The 21,972-nt window shown below is 40.9% G+C and overlaps 1 protein-coding gene and 1 long non-coding RNA gene across 10 annotated transcripts in view; one reads left to right on the forward strand and one right to left on the reverse strand.

The window, feature by feature from the left end:
* Positions 1 to 21,972, reverse strand: part of KCNMB2 (potassium calcium-activated channel subfamily M regulatory beta subunit 2) — a 223,797-nt gene that overhangs the window by 84,234 nt on the left and 117,591 nt on the right. The gene's annotated exons all lie outside the window — the stretch shown is intronic.
* LOC123285983 (uncharacterized) lies at positions 4,087 to 21,551 on the forward strand. The gene is made up of 3 exons (XR_006528105.2): positions 4,087 to 4,248; positions 7,181 to 7,253; positions 21,001 to 21,551. It is a non-coding gene; the product is annotated as an uncharacterized lncRNA (long non-coding RNA).

Genomic DNA, 21,972 nt, shown 5'->3' on the forward strand with positions numbered 1-21,972 from the left:
CCTGGGTGTGGACCTACACACTGTTCATCAAGCCACGCTGTGGTGGTGTCACACATATAAAAAATAGACAAAGACTGGCACACATGTTAGCTCAGGAACAATCTTCCTCAAGCAAAAAGAGGAAGATTGGCAACAGATGTTAGCTCAGGGCCAATCTTCCTCACCAAAAAAGAAAAGAGAGAGAGAAAAAAGTTGTGTATATACTGTAATCCCTAGAACAGCCACTAAAAAAACAACACTGCGATATAGTAAAAAACACTTTAGATAAATTAAAATTAAACACTAAAGATGTTTAAATAACTCAGAAGAAGTCAAGGAATGGACAAGGAATAAAAAATAGAGGAAACACACAGAAAACAAATAATAAAATGGCAGACTCAAATTCACCATGATTATATTAAATGCAAATGTTGTAAATACACCAACTAAAGACAGAGATTGTCAGGATGGATTAAAAAAGTGAACCAACTATATGCTGTCTATAAGAAACTCACTTCAGACAAAATGATATAGGTAGGTTAAAAGTAAAAGAGTGGGAAATGATATGCCATGCAGACACTAATCAAAAGAAAACTGGGGTGGCTATATTAATATCTGATAATGTAGACTTCTGAGCAGAGTAAATTACCAGAGATAAAGAGTAGTGCAATATATCATAATAAAAGAGTCAATTCACTAAGAAGAAATAACAGTTCTAAATGTTATGCACTTAAACACCAAAGTTCAAAATACGTGAAGCAACAACTGATATAACTAAATAGATAAATCCACAATTATAGTTAGAGATTTCAAAATTTCTCTCTCAGTAATCCATGGAAATAGGAGGCAGGAAATCAATAAGAACATAAAAGACCCAAACAACATTATCAATCAACTCGATCCAATTGAAATTTATAGAACATTCCACCCAATGATGACACTTGAAATGTTCTTTTTTAAGTACACATGGAAAATTCACCAATATAGACCATATTCTGAGCCAAAAGAAGCCTTAGCAAGTTGAAAGGAATTGAAATAATGCAAAGTATGTTCTCTGACCATAATAGAATTAAACTAGAGATCAATACCAGAAAGCGATCAGGAAAATCTCCAAAAACTTGGAAATTAAATACACTCTTCTAAATAACACATACCTATTCTGTATGCTGAAAACTACAAAACGTTGATGAAAGAAATGAAAGAAGACACAAATAAATGGAGAGACACACTGTGTTCATGAATTAGAAGACTCAACATAGTAAAGATGTCAATTATCCCCAAATTGATACACAAATTTAGTGTAATTCCAATCAAAATCCTGGAAGAATATCTTAAAGATGTAGACAGTCTGATTCTAAATGTTTTTATGGAAAGGTAACGGAATTAGAATAGTCAAAACAATTATGAAAAACAAAATTAGAGGAATTATACTACTGATTTTAAGACTTACCATGAAGCTATGGTAATCAAGACAGTGTGGTGCTGGTGAAAGGACAGACACATAGATAGATGGAACTGAATAGAGAGTCCAGAAATTGATTCACACAAATATAGTCAACTGAGTTTTTACAAAAATACAGATAATTCAATGGAGAAAGCAAAAGGCTTGAACAGATACTTGACCAAAGTAGACACAAAGAAGGAAAATTAGCACATGAAAAGATATTCAGTATAATTAGCCATTTGGGAAATGTGAAGTAAACCAAGATAAGAGAGGACTTCACATTTATTAAAATGGCTAAAATTGAAACATTCTGCCAGTTGATACTCAGTGTTTGAAAGGATGCGAAAAACTGGAACTCTTGTACATTGTTGGTGGGAATACAGTCACTCTTTCCCATAGTATGGCAGTTCCTTATAAGTCAAACAAACACTTACTATATCCCATAATAATTGTATTCCAGGGCGTTTATTTCAGAAAAATGAAAACTTTTGCTCACACAAAAACCTATACACAATGTGTACAGCCGATTATTTATAATTGCCATAAACTGGAAACCACCCAAACATCCCTCTAGGAATAAATTAATAAACAACTATTGTACCTCCATACAATGGAACACTACTCAGCAATAAAAAGGAGCAAACTATTTATACATACCATATGAATGAATCTCAAAGGCATTGTGCTGAATGAAATAAGCCAGACTCAAAAGATTACACACCTTATGATTCTGTTTTACATCATCCTGGAAAGATGAAACCGTAGGACAGTGGTTGCCAGAAGCTGAAGGTGGGGGAGGAGTTAAGTATCAGGATGGACGAGGTTGAGAAAACTCTATCTTGTTTGTGGTTGTGGTTACACGAATCTAAACGTGTTGAAATTCATAGAACAAAACACCAAAAAAAAAAAAAAGTCAATTGTACTGTATGATGATTTTAAAACATGAGGGAAAAAAAGAAATATTTGGGGGGCTGGCCTGTTGGTGTAGTGGTTAAGTTCACGCATTCTGCTTTTGTGGCCTGGATTCATAGGTTCAGATCCTGGGCACGGACTTGCACACCACTCATCAAGCCATGCTGTGGTGGCATCCCACACAGAAAATAGAGGAAGATTGGCACAGATGTTAGCTCAAGGCCAATCTTCCTCACCAAAAAAAAAGAAAAAAAGGGAATTATTTGGACATAAAGGTTGTAGAAGCTGACAAATCTGCTGTATGTCTCTAGTTTACAATGGTTTTTTGATGTTGAACAGGAGGAAACATAAAAATCGTGAACTTGTTCCACTTGAAAATCATATGCATTCCCACGCCACTGGAGAAAACTGGATTTGGAAGCAAAAAAAGTCAAGAAGAAAAAGAAATCCAGTTTGAAGAAGGAATATAGTGAAGCCAAATGCTGCCCCCTGCCCTCTGAGAGCAGGGTTAATCGCTTCTGAAGTGGCTCAGAGGCCCAGAGTGGAGTCACATAAGCTGTCACCTGGAAGTCATTAAGCTAGACCCTCCCTACCTGTTCACTGGGGCTCAAGGTCAAATGTGGCCTCGCCATAGCCTGAAGAGAAGGATCTTGAAATGGAGCCCACAGAAATGTTCAAAGATCCTGCAACTCCCTTGTGGTTAAGAGACTCTAGTGAGAAAAAGCTCATGACTTTGGCCTGCTCGGAACAATGCCAGCCTCCCGTGCAGGATGTGGTATGCTGAAAGGAGAAAGAGTGTTGACACTCTGTAATCATAAAGGAAAGAATAAAGCAAGTGTTGAAAATGCAAGACACTGGGCTAAGCTGTCATACACTGTGTTCCGTGAGCAGCCCTAATCCGGAGAGAACTGATTAGGCCCAGCCTGGTGTGGTGACGCTTATGAAGGTCCTGGGGCTGGGCTGGAGGCTGGGAGAGCTGTCAGTCCAGGACCCACTCCTCCTGCTGGAGGTCCAAAGCTCCAGTTGGACACCATCTCACCACCACCTGGGGGCCTGGCTGCCTCCCTCAAGGAATAGGTCTCATATCATGCAGGAGCCCAAATCCATGACTATGAGTTTAGAATGAAATGGGAGGAGATTTGTGTCCCTATGGTGTCTGTGGGACAAGATATTTGGTTAGGTCAGAAAAATGCCTAAATGATACAGAGAAAGAAAATCAGACTGAAGTGCTTGTTGAAGAGCTTTCTCAGGTGCTGTGGGGCAGGGGAAAGAACCCAGGCTTTGTTCTAAGCCCCAGCTCTGTCCCAACTCGATACGTGGCCTTAAGGAATCTTGCACTATATTCCAACTTAGACCTCATCTAATCCTATGCCCCTTCTGGTCTCATACCTGGAAACTGAGGCCCAGCAAGAGGAAATACATTTCCTTGGGTAGCACAGTCATTTGGTGCCCAAACTCGCTCCGATGTTGACCTTCTGACTTAGGGTCAGGGAACTGATAAGGAAACTTTCCTAACTTTTGAGGGGAAAAGTTTGCTTCCTTGAGGGAAAATTAGTTAGATTAGCTAGCCATCTAGAGAGAGAGACAGAGAGAGAGATACAAAAATCTCAGGTACTTGGTAAGGTTTTTTTTTTCTTTGACCTCAACACAGGACACTGTAATATAACAACACCTACCAGAGAGGAAATTATAAGAAAATAAATGCTCAGTAAATATTTGGTATTATTAATGTTATTATGTGCATTATCTAGGCATTCAGAAATGTCAGAAATATCGGATGTGGAAGAGAAGCCAAGATCACTGCTGACGTCTGTGAGGTCCAACTGCAGAACGCTCTGCTCTGTCCCTTGGGAACGAGCAGTCTGTGGTTAATTCAGAAGAACCATTGGGAGCTGGCTGAATTGTAAACTCTGGTGAGAGAGCTGTGTGTATTCAGTTGGGAACAACTGACAATGAGGACAGCTACCTCACAGGAGGGAAGCACTGACAGAGAACAGTCATACAGCCTGGGGGAGGGGCGGGTAATTCCAGCCTCTCTATACGGACCTCAAGAGGGCCACGGGACCACTGTAGATCTGTGACCTGCTTCCTGAAAAATTGATTTGTGTTCACCCAGGTCCTGGGCAGTTCTGCTTCATTGTCATGCTACCATGAAAGGGAAGCTCACTAAGCCAAGGGCCTTTAGTTAAATCACGTAATTACAACCAGAGGGGGTAGGAAAACAAACGCCACTGATAAAATACACATAGCATCTAAGAAATGCCAAGAGCACAGACTGTTTAATAAATAATTGCCAAATGAGCAAAAGGCAGTTCCTGATTGGATAGAAATCCAGCCATAGTAGCATGGTGTGGTTTCCAAATAAACTAGGTTGATAGTAGGACTCAGAAAACAGAAAGACAGCCCAGTGATGCAGGCCTTAGCTTGTCCTTCTTTCAAATAAATGCTGAATCCTACCTGAACGCAACATTAGCTCAAAGACACAGGCAGACCGGCATCAAAATATCGAGAAGGTGGACTTCAGAGGCATGGCTCACACGAAAGTCCCATTTGAGTTCACAGAAACAAACTTTCACTGTTTGCCTCACACAATCACCGACTTTCTGAAACAAACAAAACTGAACCACTGTTCTTTCATATCTCTTCTTCCCAAATGAACTGAGTGTTCAGGAGTTAAATTCTCTTCTGTGGCTCTCGCAGTCCCCCTAGAATAGAGCTCTAAAAGGAGACAGGCAGCTGTTTCAGAAAAGCATGAGGCAATAATCAGCCAACATTGCTTACCAAAGCACAAAGCTCTTGGGAACACAAGCCATTATTCAAATGAGCTCCAAACTCTCTCTTTTTAAATCCTCAAACTGAAAAAAGTAGGCTGGAACCTTCAAAATCTCTCTGTAATTTACCTCCAAAATAAACAAAGTGGTCAAATATATATCTTTTCTCTTTGGTGCTACAGAAACGCCAGGGCAGACGTACAGAATTTCAGAGTCAGGGATGAAGTGCTTCAGAAAGCAGCAGATGCATTATTTCTGGACAGAAGACTTTGGTTCAGCTCTAATTTCCTTAACCAATCTCTCCTCAGTCTCAGAGAGGGGCCCAGCCTCAAGTGCAAAGGCTTTATCACATGCTGACAAACATTAGATTTTACCAAAATGGACCTTAACTGGTCATTGCTGCTTAAAAACCCCCACTGGAGCAAAACGGCCCACCTACAGGTTAACAAGTGCTAACTGTCTTGCTTGACCCACCAGATCCTTCTCAATATCATTGCAACCTACCTTTCGAAACTTGCACCCTCACTCCTGCCCACCGTTCCTCCTCACCACTCATAACCACATCGTGCTTTCTTCCGAGACTACATCTGTACACATGCTCTTCCCTCTGTCCCTAGAGCCACCCAAGTCTTCACTCAGCAAATTCCCAATGGGCTTTCAAGACTGAGTTCAAAGTCACTTCCTCTGTGAAGCCTTCCCCGATTGTCTCCGGAAGAGATAGCTGTTCCTTTCACTGGCCCCACTACACTGTGCCCGTCCTCTAGAGTCTAGGGGAGAACATGTAATAGACCTGTTTGAGGGTCTGTCTCCCCAATTAACCCTTCCAGGCAAGAACTGTAGCTTATGTCCAGCATATAGGACCAAATACTGGCAGATCCTAAGGAATATTTGCTGAGGGACTGTTGAAATGTGAAATATAGGATAAGTCTAAAAGCAGTGAAGAAGAAAGGTCGTTTCTGGTATTTTCAACTGTGTGTTTGTGTGTGTGTCTGTGTGTTTTACTAAGGAAGGGACATGCAATTTAATCATAATCAGGAAATCTTTTTCTTGGAAAATTAATACCCAGTTTTTCTGGCTCATAGCTATTTTTCTGAAGGGTTCCATTTTTCAGGGACAATAGAAAAATGTGTGGCGATCTTGAGAGTTTAACGAAATAATTATAAGATTTTCATAGGTAAGGGGAATTTCTATTTTCTGTAAAAAAATGAGCAGACTCTAATAAGACAATACAGACAAATACTTCTTCCACAAGGTTAATGATCGGAGATTTGTGCCTTCTGGGGCTTCTCTTACTTGGGAACTTCTCTACAGGTTTGCCCCACAGGGCTGAAATTTTTATAATGGTGGTTGTTTCCGGACCACACTGTGGAGGAGGTCATCAAGAGGATGTGACCGCCAAGTGACCCTTGAGTTGGACTCGGACAATTGGAGGCTCTTCAACTCCCTTCACCCCCCAACCCCGTCCTTGGAATGTGCATTCTGCCTGCCATTCCCAGAGCCAGACCCATTTCAAGGACGTCACCTTGAGATAGTAGTGTGTTGTTGAGACCGTCTGGACTGTGTGTGTAACTGAACCCAGTTAAGGCCTCCATATAAACTTTTAAGATTCTGGCGGGGCAGGTGGCAGAGATCTACTCATCTTGTGGCCACGCAAGACAAACCTTGTAGGTTCCCTTGCTTATTAAACCTGCCACCTACTGATCTGGAGTGGTCCTCCTCTTTCTTCAGTCTCTCCTTGTCCTCTGTGTACTGGGGCCAGTTTGCCACCAACACACATCAAAGGGTCTCCTTCCACTAAACTGTACCAAGAGAGTCCACCTAAAGGCAGCTTTGCATGAAGGCGGTCTCAGAGCATGGCTCCTCAGGTGGCAGTATAGGGGACTGCTGAGAGCTTTGGAGAAGCCATTCTATGTGGCAGAGATCATGTGGATGAGAGTGGGGTGGAGATTGGGGGTTTGGGGGTAGGGTGGGGGGCAGGAGGATGACAGAGTAGGAGTTTGGTCCCAAATATGTTGCCCCCAACTGCATGTGGAACTCTGGGTAAGGCAATTCCTGTCTGTGTTTTGGTTTCTAGATTAGTTGGGCCAGATCTCTAAAGAATCTCTAAGAACTATTTTTGCTCTAAGAGCAGGTGACTTCAGGAGTAGGTAAGTCGTTTTCTTCATTTTCAGCTACAATATTATTTTCTTATTTTGTATGCCCATTAAACATTCATGTGGACCAGCTTTATAGAGCCGATTTTATATCGTGATTTTATAATTAACAGTGATTTAGCTTCAGAAATTTCTCAGGAATGAGATGCAGTTTCTCTGAGTATTTGCCCATAACCAGAATGAAAGAATAAAAAATAGATTTAGAACCACAAGATGAAGAGGTTCTAACATTCACAGAGTCGTCATTATAGGCCAGTCACTGTCTATGCTTTATTTGAGTCAGTCCTCACAGTAACCCTCCCAAGGCCACAATTTCACCCTGATTCTGCAGCGAGGAGACTGAGCCTTGTCTAGATCACTCGGCTCACTTCATATCCGAACAATCTTCCCCCTGTTTCCAACAGGACACATGTGTATGTACATAGTAAAAGGAATACGAAAGACAAAAAGTATCAAAAATACGAGTTCTTGGGTCCACTCCCTCCCGGTCCACAGCTGCTTTACCTTTCTGTTTGGTTTTAGTCTCAAAAATGACAGTTTTTACCACTTGCTATTCCTAACTCACAGATGTGTTATGAGGCTCATAGGACAAAATATAAAATCTCTTTAAATAATATAAATACCACTTTAAACTCCAGATTATGTAAAGAGGCAGTTTGCAGAGTGGCTGAGACAGAAATCTCTGGGGTCCATCTGAATCCTGGCTCTGATATTTATCATGTGTGTGACCTTGAGCAAGTTACTTAACCTCTCTGTGCTTTAGATTCCCCACCTGTAACATGGAGATAATAAAAGCAGCTAATACCTATGGGATTCTTAAGAAAATAACATGGATGTGAAACAATTAATATTGCAGTGCCTCACGTATAGGATGCACTTAATAAATGCCAGCTATCGTTAGTAGTATTTTCTCACCAGGTTGAAGTGCCGTGAGAGCAAAGTCCTTGTCTGCCTTGTTCAATGTGATGTCTTCAGCACCTGGGCCAGTGGCTGGGCCCCCGGAAACATTTAATAAATGTTTGTTGAGTCAATATAACACCCACATGCATTCGCATCACTGCAGCCCCCTGCTATTAGACTGTGTGCATTATTAATTGAGTAATATTCACAGAGGCTCTTAGGATAGCTTTCCAAAATAACAAGTGAATTTTTAATCAGTCCCAAGTTCTACCCATTATACATAATGTCTACAGATTAAAGCATCTAGGTGGTTAGGCTCCCTAATAAATATGTTAATCTTATTATTTTCTATTGGGGAAAAATGACACGGAGCTAGCAGATATACTGTTAATCTCCTTGTTTGAATAAGGACTCTAAGGTGGGGACATGCTAAAACTTAGGTGGCACAATAGAAGGATTACACTCACAACATCAAGGTAGAAAACACAGACTATCTGAAAACTCCCTAGTCACAAGTCACAGTGACGTTAGCAAACATCTTGTCTGATGGAGAGAGGGTGGAACTGAGGGAAGCAACATTTGCTGCATGTCACCATAGACCAGATAACTGATCTTAGTTAATCCCTGTGATAACACTGCATTTTACACTTCCCACTTTACAGATGTGGAATCAGAGTTTTCGAGAAATTAAATAATTTGCCTAAGGCAATATAATGTGATTTGAAAGGTCATCTTATTCCCAAACCAGTACTTTCTCCATTAAACCAAGCCTGGCGCATAGAAAAGTCTCAGTAAATGGCAAGTATTATGGAAAACTTTATTTTAGCTCTATGTCTTCTGACTGGCCAGAGATGATAGTGGAGTGATGCTGGGCCTATTCTTAATGTGAAGTGGAACTTCCAGCCTTTTCTGGGGACTCAACCTTTTCTGGCTCTTTGGAGAGGAACTGAGCTCACTGGGGGAACGGGCTTTACTGGCTGAGACAGTCCTTGCAGCCCCAGGTGAAGCTAATCCTGAAGCTGGTTCTAATTCTGTGATCTTCCAACAACTTGCATACGAAGTCCTGAAGTCCATGGAATGCCTGATGGAATGCTCACATCCTGCCCGCCCCCCCAACCTTACCAAAATAGAATCTTCAGAGGTTAGGCATGGAGGTCTGCATTTAAAAAAACTCTAGGGAATTCTGATGCATGTTAAAGTTTTATGAACAAATTCTAGGACTTTGGGGGACACTGTCCCCAGTGAACCACAGGGAAAGGTTTTGCATGCTCTAAATCTGAAGAGGCTGCTGGAGTGGGGACCTCCTCTGGGCTTCTCTGAACGAGGACAAGGTCTTCCAGAGCCCATGCACCAGGTTTCTTATGAGGAACGACAAAGTCTGGCCTCTGGGTTCTTAGAGGATAGTTGGGAATCTATTTCCAGGGCAGAGGTAGGGCCAGGACAAGAAAGAGACTGTCTGGGACTTATCAAGGGGACTTCGCTGTGATGGAAGTTCTGGGAGCTCAGGATTAGCTGGGTTCTCTCTGTACAGGATGAGAGAATAAAAATAACTATGACAGACTAAATGCCAGGCACAATGGTAAGAGTTTTACTTGTATTATGGTGTTTAATCTTCACAATTAAAATATATGCAAGTGTGCACAATTGAAATAGAGGCATTATGGCACGGTGGTGAAGTATTTGTGCTCTGGAAGACCAGGGTTTGAATTTTGCCTCACAATTGGCAAGTGTCATTTCCTCACCTCTCAGAGACTCAGTTTTCTCTTCTGTAAAAAGGAATTAGTCATAATATCTACTTCACATGGTAGTTGTGAGGATTGAAGGCAATGAACTCTTAATAAGCTAACGATGTAAAGGGATTAGCACAGTTCTTGGAATATAATAAGTGCTCAATTAATGTCCCCTTGACAGCAATCTCCTTGGGGGCAGGGCCCATGGCCGTTCAGTTCCTTACTATGTTTCCAGCTCCTTGAGCATGGTAGGCATTCAACAGATATCAAATATGGGTTGAATAAATGAATGAGTGCATAATGGATGTAACAGAGGAAGCATTTGAAGGCCAGGGCCTTATCAGAAACATAGGAGGCTGAATTATAACATCAATGTTACAAGGAGGGCTAATATTAAAATTAACAAGATCCTCAGGGAAGACTGAAAACTTTCAAACTCTGTCCCTTACCCTGTGTAGTACCAGGAATAAATTGAATGTTTTGAATGGCTTTTATATATAAAATGGGTTTTCTTTGTTCCTTCCCTCTGCGTGTGCACCTGTGCACACCACACACACACACAAAACCACACACCTCTATTTGAGTTACGAACCTTCTAAAAACAACCTTGCCTCCAGGCCTTGGGCCCAGTGAATGCCCTCTATAAGCAAGAGAGAAACACAGTCTGCTTCCCTCTAGTTGGCATGCAAATCTAGAATTTGGGATTATTAAGGTTTTGAATGAGGCACCTGAGAATTTTGTCCTCTTACAAGGTTTTCTCCAAAGTCCCTGACTGTGGGCATCTCCTCCCTCAATGTGGGTGTGAGTGGTTAAGGGATTGAGATGAGGAGAGGAAGAAATGAGAGCTCAGAAGTAAGTGTAATTCGTAGTCCAGGGCTCTAGGAAAGCCTTGTCCCGCTGAGTCGGAGGGCTTTCTTCCTCCTACGGCTTGCAGGAGGCATTCAGTTCATACACTATGTGCCAGTGGTATTTTTGGTTTATATTACTTCAGGTCCCTGAGGGCCACCTTCCAGGGCTGGGGATCTAAACCAGAAGGCACAGACTGGGGCCCAGGTGGCTGGATTGGACAGTGTGGCCCGGGCAGGCTTCAGGGATCAGGAAAGGTAGGTATGAGTAAGCTGGGATTTAAGCACATGGCAGAAATTGCTTTGCATCCCGGGCTGCCCTGAAAGAGTTTGGAACTTAACTATGAATTCCAGACAGGGATCTCATCCCCATAATCTCAGTTACTTTATCTGGAAAAATGGTGGAAATATTTTTCTTCCAGAATTGTAGTGGAGATGAAACAAGGTCTACATGGAATTGCTTAAATGAATGGTACACATAAGATCCTGGAGAGACTGGTAAACAAGTACCAGAATTACCTAAACTGGTGCCTTAATTAAAAAAAAAAATTCGCACTTTCCACTAAAATGGAGTGTCTACTTGGCAACTCTGCTAGTTCATTTGAAGCTACTGAACTTAACTGAATGAACAAAATTCTATTCTTTAAAATATTCTGTAATTTGTACTTTTTACTACTTCAGAAGTGCCTTTTCTGATGTTTTATAGAGTTAGGGAGTCTTACTGTATAAAAAACTGAGTTTCTAAAAAAATCACATTGTGTTACCCATCTCTTGCTATTGATTCAGCACTGACAGTGACTGTTGCCAGGGACCTGTCTCAGAAAATCTGTATGAAATCAAATGTCCTCTTCGGTGGTTCTGTTGCAACAGTTTGTGTGTCACAGTGGAAGGCTGGAAGTTTAATTCAAGACTTCCTCAGAGCTGAAGCCCAGGTGACTTTCGCTGAAGTGCCTGGAAAGCAGGAAGTGTGTTGCCTAGCAACTGGAAACATTTGAAAACACCCAGTACATCTTCTGTGTAGTGTTCGCAGCCCTCCTGATTTTCCAATACACACAGCAGATGTTAAGCCTCTCCTTTAAATTTTAAAGGCACGAACACAGTAGTGAAAAGCAGAGACAGCGCTTTCATTCGCAAACTAACAAACTGGCTTCAGTTCCAAATCTTTGGGAGTTTGCAGACTCATTTCCTTCATGTTGATTTCCCCTCTCTCCTCCCGCAAATAGAGCTAGTAGACGGCTATTTTTTCTTCTTCTAACCTGTAAGAGGAGTTAAGCTTCTTATAAACCCGAGTGCTTGCTGAGAATGTTGATAAAGAAGGCAAGGATAGAAAAAGACTTGAGAAGATTGTTCATCATTCATTCATTTGCTCTTTCATTCATCCATTGGTGAGTTAGCGAATACATGCAGCATTATTTGGTAATTAAGAGACAGAAATCAGACACACTTGAATTCAAATCCCTACCTCACTCGAATGGCCTCATTTGAAATTGTGTAACCTCTTACCAAGTTTCAATTTCCTCTTCATAAAAGGGGATAATAACAGAACCTGCCTTGTAGATTTCTCTCTTTTTTTGGGGTGAGAATTAAATGAAATAAAGTGGGTACAAGTATCAACATAGCTCATGGTACAGAGGGAGCTCTCAATAAATTGCGGGTGATACTATTGTCACTGTTATTTTTTTTGGTCAATGCTCATCCAAGTCCACATGTGAGACAGTCGTTTCTATAACTCAGTGGAAAAGAGTTTAGGCTTTGGAGTCAGACTAACTGTTCAAGCAAGTTTCTTCACCTGTCAGTGCCTCAACTTTCTCAGGTGTAAAACGAGGCTAACAATAGTATTTTACACTATAGGTTGTTGTGAGAATTAAGTGAGACAATATTTGTAAAGAGCGTAGCCCAATGCCAGTCACAGAGGGTTAGTGCTCCACGGAAGTTGGCTACCATCATCATTATCATTGTATATCACTGCCAATGGAGTTCAAAAGATGAATAAATCATGGTCCCTGGCCTTGAGTAGTCTCATGGGGGAGCAGGCATTCACTGGAGCACACTTAAAAGTAATTACTTAGAAGGGGGAAAGTATGATAATAAAGGTATAAACAGAAGGCTGTAGAAGCTCCAGTAAATGTGTTACCCTCCTGAGACAGTCATTGGAACTATGATTCTTTTTTTTTGGTGAGGAAGATTGGCCCTGAGCTAACATCTATTGCCAATCTTCCTCTTTTTTTTTTCCTCCCCAAAGCCCCAGTACATAGTTGTATATCCCAGTTGTATGTCCTTCTAGTTCTGCTGTGTGGGAGCCTGCCACAGCATGGCTTGATGAACAGTGTGTAGGTCCGCACCCAGGATCTGAACTGGCAAACCCCAGGCCGCTAAAGAGAGCACAAGAACTTAATCACTACTTCAGAAGGCTGGTGCCAGAACAATGATTCTCACACTTGGCCATACATTAGAATCACTTAAAAATGACTCATGTCTGGGTTCCCCTCCCAGAGATTCTGGGCGTATAGATTGGTATCAGGCATAGAACCTGAGCATCAGGATTTTTTAAAGCTCTTGGATGATTTCAGTGTGTAGCCAAGTGTTGATACTGATCATATCTACTTTCAAATTGACACAAATATCTGAGAGGAGCCAGGAAGTTCTTCTCCTCGTTATTCTACTCTGCCAAGAGCATTTCAGAGTAGAAGGGCAATAGGAGCAATTCCTCGGGCTTTCCAGGGGGTAGTACTAGCAGTCATACTAATACTGACAGTAACTGCTATCATTTATTTGGAACTTACTACGTGCCAAGCACTGGGTCAAGTGCCTTTAATTTATCCCCTCATTTAATCAACCCAACAACCCTAAGAGGTACTTTTATCTCCATTACACAGATGAGGAAACCAAGGATCAAAAAGTTTACTAGTTTATCCAGAATCTCATGGCTAGTAAGTGGCAGATGCCCCTGTTCCCCTCAACTCAGCTGTAAGCTATCACTTTGTACCAGAGACCCTGAAACTGTGCCCTAGAAATCAGTACCATTTGCCATTCACATTCTCCCTCAGGCCTTTCTCCTTGTGTCTCCACCCGCAAATAGAAAAAAACAGGTATGCCGCCCTGTGGTAGTCCAATGGCTGTGTTTTGTGCTGATATGCTAAATAAGTCAAGCTAACTATGAGGGCTTTTTGGTGGAGGGGAGCCTGGAGCCTCTTGGGGGCACAGAAGCACTGGTGTGGACGTGGTGTGGAAGTGCAGAGGACTAGGGGTTGGGAAGGTGGGGGAGCTAGTAGCTTTTAGAGCTGGGTTGAGCATGGGGCTGCACAGAGATCTGTCCTTATTCTTCAAGGGAAGAAGTTTGGGCCTGGCATAGCGACCACAAGCCAGAGAAGAACACCTTCCTCCTTTCTTGAAGTTCCTGAGGGCACAGTAGTGCTGGCCTGGATTGAGAGTGGAAGGCTGTGAGCTTAGAAAGACAAGAGGGACAAGAGTAGACCTGTGTCTAGTCAAATTTTGTCCGCACTCATCTGGAAATATTGTAGACTTTCTAAATGTGGTTGTTTCTGTGCACCCAAAATGACAGGTTGGTGACTGTTGCTAGTGTCGCCTTACCATACAGAGGGAGCATTTATTCACAAAAAGGTACAACAGCTGTTGTTTGGAGAAGTCCTACTCTGTGCCAGGCACTTTGCATACATTATCTCATTTAATTACTAAAAAATCCTATGAGCTTGGGCTGGTCCAGTGGCGTAGTGTTTGGTTTCACGCACTCCGCTTCAACAGCCTGGGGTTCGCAGGTTCAGATCCCTGGCATGGACCCACACACCGCTGGTAAAGCTGTGCTGTGGTGGCGTCTCACATACAAAGTGGAGGAGGATTGGCACAGATGTTGGCTCAGTGACAATCTTCCTCAAGCAAAAAGTGGAGGATTGGCAAAGCTCAGGGCTGGTCTTCCTCACCAAAAAAAAAAGAAAAAGTCTGATGAGCTTGCAATTGTCACGATCTTGTTGCAGATAAAAACACTGAATCTCCCATACCGTAAGTATTTCACTGAAGATCAAGTAGCTAGTGATTTGAGAACTTGGCTAATGCCTCCTGCCTATGGCTGCTGATCCCAAAGGCAGGGAGGGGCTAGGAAATATGGGGGTTGATCAGCGTCTGCCTTGGAGTAGGTGTTCACATTCAGCCTCTGGCAACTGACTGTGAAATCTGACAGGCCAAAGCTTTCCCGCCTCCCTAAACACTTAAAGGTGTCTCCTGCGATCTGATGTGAGGGTGGTGGGGGCAGAGGTTGGCAGAACTAAGGCCGAAGTATATCTTCCACGTTTGTACTCCTGCCCCTTTGCTTCTGTGTCTGTTTTGCTCTGTAAACTCTTTTCGGAAGAAGAGAATGGGTTCTCTATTCCTCTTAATGTTGATTCCAGGGTACTTGGCATTCTGTTTCCTGGAGGACATGGCTTTGACTCTGATTTTGGTGTTTCCATTTAACTATAATTATTTCAGATATGCCGAATCTAAATAACAGTTCAACAAGCATAGGAATGAGTAATAATGAAAAAACGTCTTGTTAGGAAAATAAAAAGGATTATTATAGACAACTATAAAAAGCGTTCTTTTTTTGGTCTTTCCCCAAATACACATGTCATAACCCTTCTGGAGTGTGTGCGTATGTGGGTGTGTGTATGTGGAATTCATTTTCAGATCTTTTTTCCTGTGTGATTAAACTCTATCTTGAATATTTTTGTAATCATAAATTTTATGAAAGTAAAACCCACTCTCTCATTTATATTACTTGAAAGTAGACAACGAAATAGCTATCTACAATTCATAGTACCTGCCACCGGTTCTCAGCGAGGCAGGGCCCAGCCCATGGAAAGGCTTGAGGGACAAGTCCGACCTGATTACTGACAGGTCCCTGCTGATGGCTGAATAATATCTCCCACCCCCAAGAAGCTGCTGCACAGCGACAGCATGGCTGTCATGGGCCTATGACTCATTCTCATCTTTGCTGTTCAGAACAAGAAGCGGCCACCTAGGAATATGTCCAAGGAACCACCCTACATGGGTACTGCTGGGTGGAAGGGCCAGGGACTCAGGGTAGGTGTCTGCTCAAGATTTGGGTGATGACACCAGAGGGGCTGGATAAGGATGTAGTCAAGGAACAGGTTCCCCAGAGATGGTTGGATTAGCATCTCAGTTTGAGGGTTGGGGTTAAGGCATGGGGTTCCTCTGAGACCTGCCACGGACTTAGGGGAAAGGGCTTGGGTTTTTGGCTTAGAGGACTTTGGAGAGGAGGTCAAAGGAGAATTTGTGCTAATTTGGATTGGAGTTTGAAGAGAGGGAAAGGGTGGTGGTGGTTGGTACTCAGAGAGGTAAGAATAGAAATGGAAGAGGTTGGAGACTTGTGAAATTTCATTTTATGGAAGTCAGGAACTGACAGTGGTTGAAAAATACTGTGGCCACACAGATGTGCCATTTATTCCTAGCCTTAAATTAAGAGGTCCTGTGGATGGGCTGGGACTGAGCATGATGCAAGTGGACTTGAGTCGTGGTTCTCTCATTAGCTAGTGTTATGACCTTGAGAAAGCCAGTTAACCTTTTGAGTCTCACGTTCTTAAATTGCAGGAGAGGAGGAAAAGTGATTTCTTGCTTGTACTCTCTTCCAACAAGGTATCTTTAAAAAAAGTTTTTGCCTTTGTAGAGGGGGATATTTGTTTAGAGCAGAACTGTCCAAGAGAATTTTTCTGCAAGGACGGAAATGTTCTATAACCCTCTACTGATGGGTACAGTAGCCACTAGCCACATATGCTCAAATGGAGCACTTGGAATACGGCTAGTGAGACTAGGCTAAAGAATTTCAAATTAAATTAAATTAATTTAGCCTCCGGTGTCTAATGACTATCGTATTGGACAGCTCTGGTCTAGATAGCCTTCACACACACAGTATGTTTCTCAGCTTGGAATGTGTGCAGGAAGTGATGCCCAAAATATTTTACAAATGGCATAAAACAGGGAAAGACTCTCTCTTACTAGGGCACCTCTCTCCCTGGGGACTGCCACCACTGTTTTGAACTATCAGAGAAGGTTTGTTTGAGAGTGTCATTTACACAGCAAATTAAACATAGGGCCTGTCATTTTTTACCATGGCACTTGAAATTTAATTGTTTTCCATGGAGGGTGGAGACTTTAAGTAAAATGATCTAAACATAAAAGCACCACATCAATTACTAAAGCTGTATTTCTCAAATTCCAGCATTATAAATTGAGAGGACTCTCTTCTCCAGGGCATGGTGTTCATTGGTCTATAAAAGAGAGCATTTCCTTTAGTGCTAAAGAAATGCACCTTAGACCAGCCTCCTGAATATTCTTTGGGCTTAAAACTCTGGGAATTATGTTGATTTATGCCATCATTCAAACCACCCTAGTCCTCATTTTTTTTTTTTTAAAGATTACCACCTGAGCCAACATCTGTCGCCAATCTTCTTTTTTTCTTTTTTCTTCTTCTTCTCCCCAAAGCCTCCCAGTGCATAGTTGTATGTTCTAGTTGTGAGTGCCTCTGCTTGTGCTACGTGGGACACCACCTCAGCATGGCTTGATGAGTGGTGCCATGTCCACGCCCAGGATCCAAACTGGCGAAACCCTGGGCAACTGAAGCTGAGTGCACGAACTTAACTACTCGGCTATGGGGCCGGCCCTCCTCATTTTAACACCTTATAATAAATGCTTGAAATTACTCACAGATTAATTCCTTTTGAATTATTCAATATTTAGAAAGAGCTCGAGTCTGTAGCCAGCAATGGTCCACATGGAAGAGCCAAGGTGTACACACTCACGTAAGGAGACACATGTTTACACGAACAAGGCCTACGGAGAATGCTTATACATTCACGTGGCCCTCAACGTTTCCATGGCTCACTTATGCTATATATATTTTCCCGCAATTTTGGCCCAATATTAGCTGAGTAACATTAGTTAAAGAATAACATGTTTTTTCCCCCTGTGATTAAGACCTTTGTATTCTTCATAAATTTCGAGGTGAGTAACAGACTTGAATGGCTACTTTTTTTCTTTTTCCTGGGCATCTGAGAGGGACTTACTGGGGTTTCTATGTCAAATAACCAAATAACCAAAGAGGCACTAATGTGGAACTAAACATCTCTCTGTTTTTTCTCTTTTATTTATTTATTGTTTTTTCCTAGCCATTCCCTCTTTGTTTTCCTAAAAACTGTAGGAATAATAGAATGGTGGAAAGCATGTGAGCAAATCTCAACTCCAAAAACATTCCAGCTCTGTGGTCCTGTTCTCAACTCCAGCTCCCTTTTCTGCAAAATGAGAGTACGAATATCTGTTCGACATAAGAATGTAAACTATTCAGTACCTCGCAAATCAGAGTCCCATAATAAGTGGTTATTAATATTGTTGGTCAGACCTCATGGTCATTTTCTCTTTTTTTTGTTTTCTGGTCCTTTTTCCCTTTTTGTTTTCCTCATTTTTTTTCTTCTTTCTTTTCTGTTAATTTTAATCATCTGTTCCTTATTCCTCTTGGCTATCTTAAAACTTTAAAGGAATAAGTCGACATGTATAATTAACTATATAACTAATCTTCATCCCTTTCTTCTTATTTGTCTACCTCCTCTTCTTTAGTCTGCAAGTACATAGTCATCCCTATCAACTAGTCTTATATCTATAACTGTCTATGTCTATATATATGTATGTATGTTATATACCTTAAAAAGATGATAAAGTTGGAGGAACTCACTAGGATTAAAGCCATGTAAACAAGAATAAAGGAAAAAAACAACTAAGCACTCACTTTATATCAGGCACTGGGACTAGGTACTTTCAATGGGGAAAGAATGTGTGGTGTGTGCACCTTAACTCCATCTGCCTCCTTGAACAGAGATTTGACAGTGATGGGCTCAGACTTGGTTCATATCCCTTAATTAACAGTTTTTAGCACTGGTACTTATGTAGAAGCGAATGCTATTAGAATTAAAAAAAAATCATCAGACTAGATCTATTTTTGCTTTGAAAAAATCCACCTAGAATGTAAGCAGCCTTAATTAAGTGAGCTTAGACTGGCTGTCACAGTAAAATCCTATCGGGGAGGACCTTTGGCTCCTTTAGTACGGCTCAGTGGGGCTCAGTTTCACACTCAACCAGGCAAACTCTCTACAGCTTTAAACCTCTATTTTAGAAGTATTTTAAAAACATCAAAAATTTCTTGGGTTTCTTTTTTTAACACTACTCATCAAGAGGATGTTGTGGTTGAGGATGGGTTGGAAAAAGAAATGAGCTCTTTCTTGCATACTGTTAGCTGGAAGTATGTTCTCAGATATCTTCCTAAATCTGTCCCATTAGATATGGAAGAATATTTCGAATTCTTATGTTCTGTAAGGAAATAGCCATGTGATGACACAGAGAAACTTTCTTCACTTCTTTGGACCTCTGTTTCCTTTTTGAGAAAGGAGGGCATTGGGCGAGCACTATATGGCTCGATAAGTTCTTTCAAGGAATCTAAGTTCCAGAGCTCAGCTGATTTAACTAACTGTCCTGGTTAGGAGATGGTAAGCTGGAAGAGAGCTTGTCCATACACTTTCCAAAATATTTGTCTACTTATTAAGTGTTTGGGCACAAATGGAATTTTAAAGAAATTTGATAAATGTTTTTGACAGTGAAGAGGAATTATTTAGTTGATAGGAGACAAGTACTGAATCGTGTGTCAGAAGACCTGGTCTTTTTCTAGCCAGTGTTATATCCATAAGGCAGCAATATGAACTCTTAGAGCTTTAGTTTTCCCATTGTAAAAATTAATATAATTATGTCTGCACAAAATTATTGTGAAGATTGAATGAGATTACGCGCATGAAAGTACTTTGCAAACTCAAAGGCTTTAATAGACCTATAGATCTCTGGATCACTTTGGTTGCCTTTGGGGTACGTTTCAGAGGAGATTTCAACTACTGCCTGAAAGTTGGGCGAAGCTGATGAACTTTAAGCTTTGCTCCAATCTTGAGTCTACCACGTGAGGATCTTCCGATGCGGGAAGTATCCATAACACTGAATCTGAGCTCATTATTTTATTAAGGGAAATCATAATTTATGTAAGTGGTATGTTCTTAAAGCTTTCATGGTATATAACTTGGATAATCCAAGACTTATTTCCCCAAATTAATAAGTGTAAAGAAGGAGAACTCATTGTAAGAGCACAGAAATCTACACCATTGTGGCAATTCCTCCCTCACCTCATCTTTCTTCTCTGTCCTCCTCTGTTCCTTTCTTCTTCTTTTCCTCCTCCTCTCTTATTATTCCTCTTAATTTCCCTCCTCCATCTCTTCCTCTTCTTTTTTGTTTTCTTCTCCTCTTTCTATTCTCCTTCCCCTCCTCCTCATTCAGAGATGCTTTTAGGTATCTGGATGCAGAATTATCTATTATTTTTAGAGATCTCTCTCCTAAATCAGCAGCTCATTGTTTCTTGGTACTTCTTTGGCCTTCTTTAAAGTGTTTTAGCTTATCTAACTTTTCTTCCAAAGTGATTTATTTTAAGGGCTTGTTTTTTTCACTAGCACCATGATTTGATTAATGATTAGAAACTTTGTTATAGTATATAAAAGAAGTAGTATATAATCAGAACACTGTGTTAAAATAACAGCAAAATAGTCACCAGAATTATCTTCTGAAGTTTTAATACGTGCAACAATATGGTTCATGTGATTCTAGCAAAGGATACCAATTATTGATGCCATTTGGTGACAGCATAATACAGCTTATAATTCACTTGATTTGCTAACTTTGAAATTGTGTGGTTCTAGATTTTTAAAAAATACAGATTTTCATTATGGAAAATTTTGTCTATAAAGTGACTTCATTAATATTTTCTATATCACATGATTTCAAATTTGCATAACCTAAATGTGCACAACATGTCAATCACACTACATTTTAAGTAACATGTGCTCACCACTCTTACAATAGGGTCTTTCTCTATTGTCCGCCAATGAAGAGACATTTCCACTTCTGTTATTCATAGAAACCTAGTTTAGTTAAGTCTAATACTTTAAAAATAACAAGTGCAACAACCTATAAGAAAGCAATGAAGAATGGAAGTGTTTTAATAAATAGATATTTCAAACTTATTTCAACATGTGAGTTTTCTTTATGAAGTCCAGCTACATACAAACTAATGGTTCAACCACTGCTGGAGCTCTTGATGTATCCTCTTTTCCTTTGATGAGGTTTCCATAGGAAGATTTAGCAATAATATTTCATTTTTTTTTTTTTTTTTAGGAAGATTAGCCCTGAGCTAGCATCTGCTGCTAATCCTCTTCTTTTTGCTGAGGAAGACTGGCCCTGAGCTAACATCTGTGCCCATCTTCCTCTACTTTATATGTGGGACGCCTGCCACAGCATGGCTTGCCAAGCGGTGCCATGTCCGCACCCGGGATCTGAACTGGTGAACCCCCAGAGGCTGAAGTGGAACGTGTGAACTTAGCCTCTGCACCACTGGGCCGGCCCCTATTTCATCTTTTTAATGGGGATATTGTGACGTGACGGCAGAAGCATACGACTGAAGCGAGAAGACTCAAGTTCAAGTTGCAGTCCCACTACTCACTAGCTTTAAGACCTTGGATAGACACCTAACCATTCAGTCTATATTGCCTTCTTCAGACAAAGGAAGGGGGAAAGAAGTATTTCTCAGAGTATTTGTGTATCAAATAAGATGATTTGGATGGCTATGTTCTACTGCTTCTAAAATATTATACAAATGCAAGATGTTATTACAATACTGGTAAAACATATCATCTCAGAACACTACTCAAAGCACAATAAAATCAGAGAAAAATAATATTCTTAAAAATCTGTGATTACCAAGATGCTCGCCATTATCAAGTCAATCTATATTTGTTTTTTTACTACCATTTTGGAGGAGAGAATGTCACAAATGAGCTATAACAATAGAAATTTGCACTATAATATGCAGCCATCACGATTTTCTTTATAGTCTTAGGGTTTTCTGAATGTTACTTCATTTAAAATTTTATACCACATAATAACGCTCTGAAGACTTTTCTTTGACTTAAGCCAAAGCTGATGATGAGTTTAAAGTTCCTTTTCTCTGTTTCTGGTATTTTTAATTCTTACAGAATATTTTACTTTATATGTAAAAGACATTGAAACATTTGCTCTTCAAATAAGAATATGCAGTGATAGCAAAGCTGATATACATTGGCATTCACATTTTTTGGTAGGAATATGAAG

The sequence above is a fragment of the Equus asinus genome, chromosome 5, assembly GCF_041296235.1.
Source record: "Equus asinus isolate D_3611 breed Donkey chromosome 5, EquAss-T2T_v2, whole genome shotgun sequence".
Lineage (NCBI taxonomy): Eukaryota > Metazoa > Chordata > Mammalia > Perissodactyla > Equidae > Equus > Equus asinus.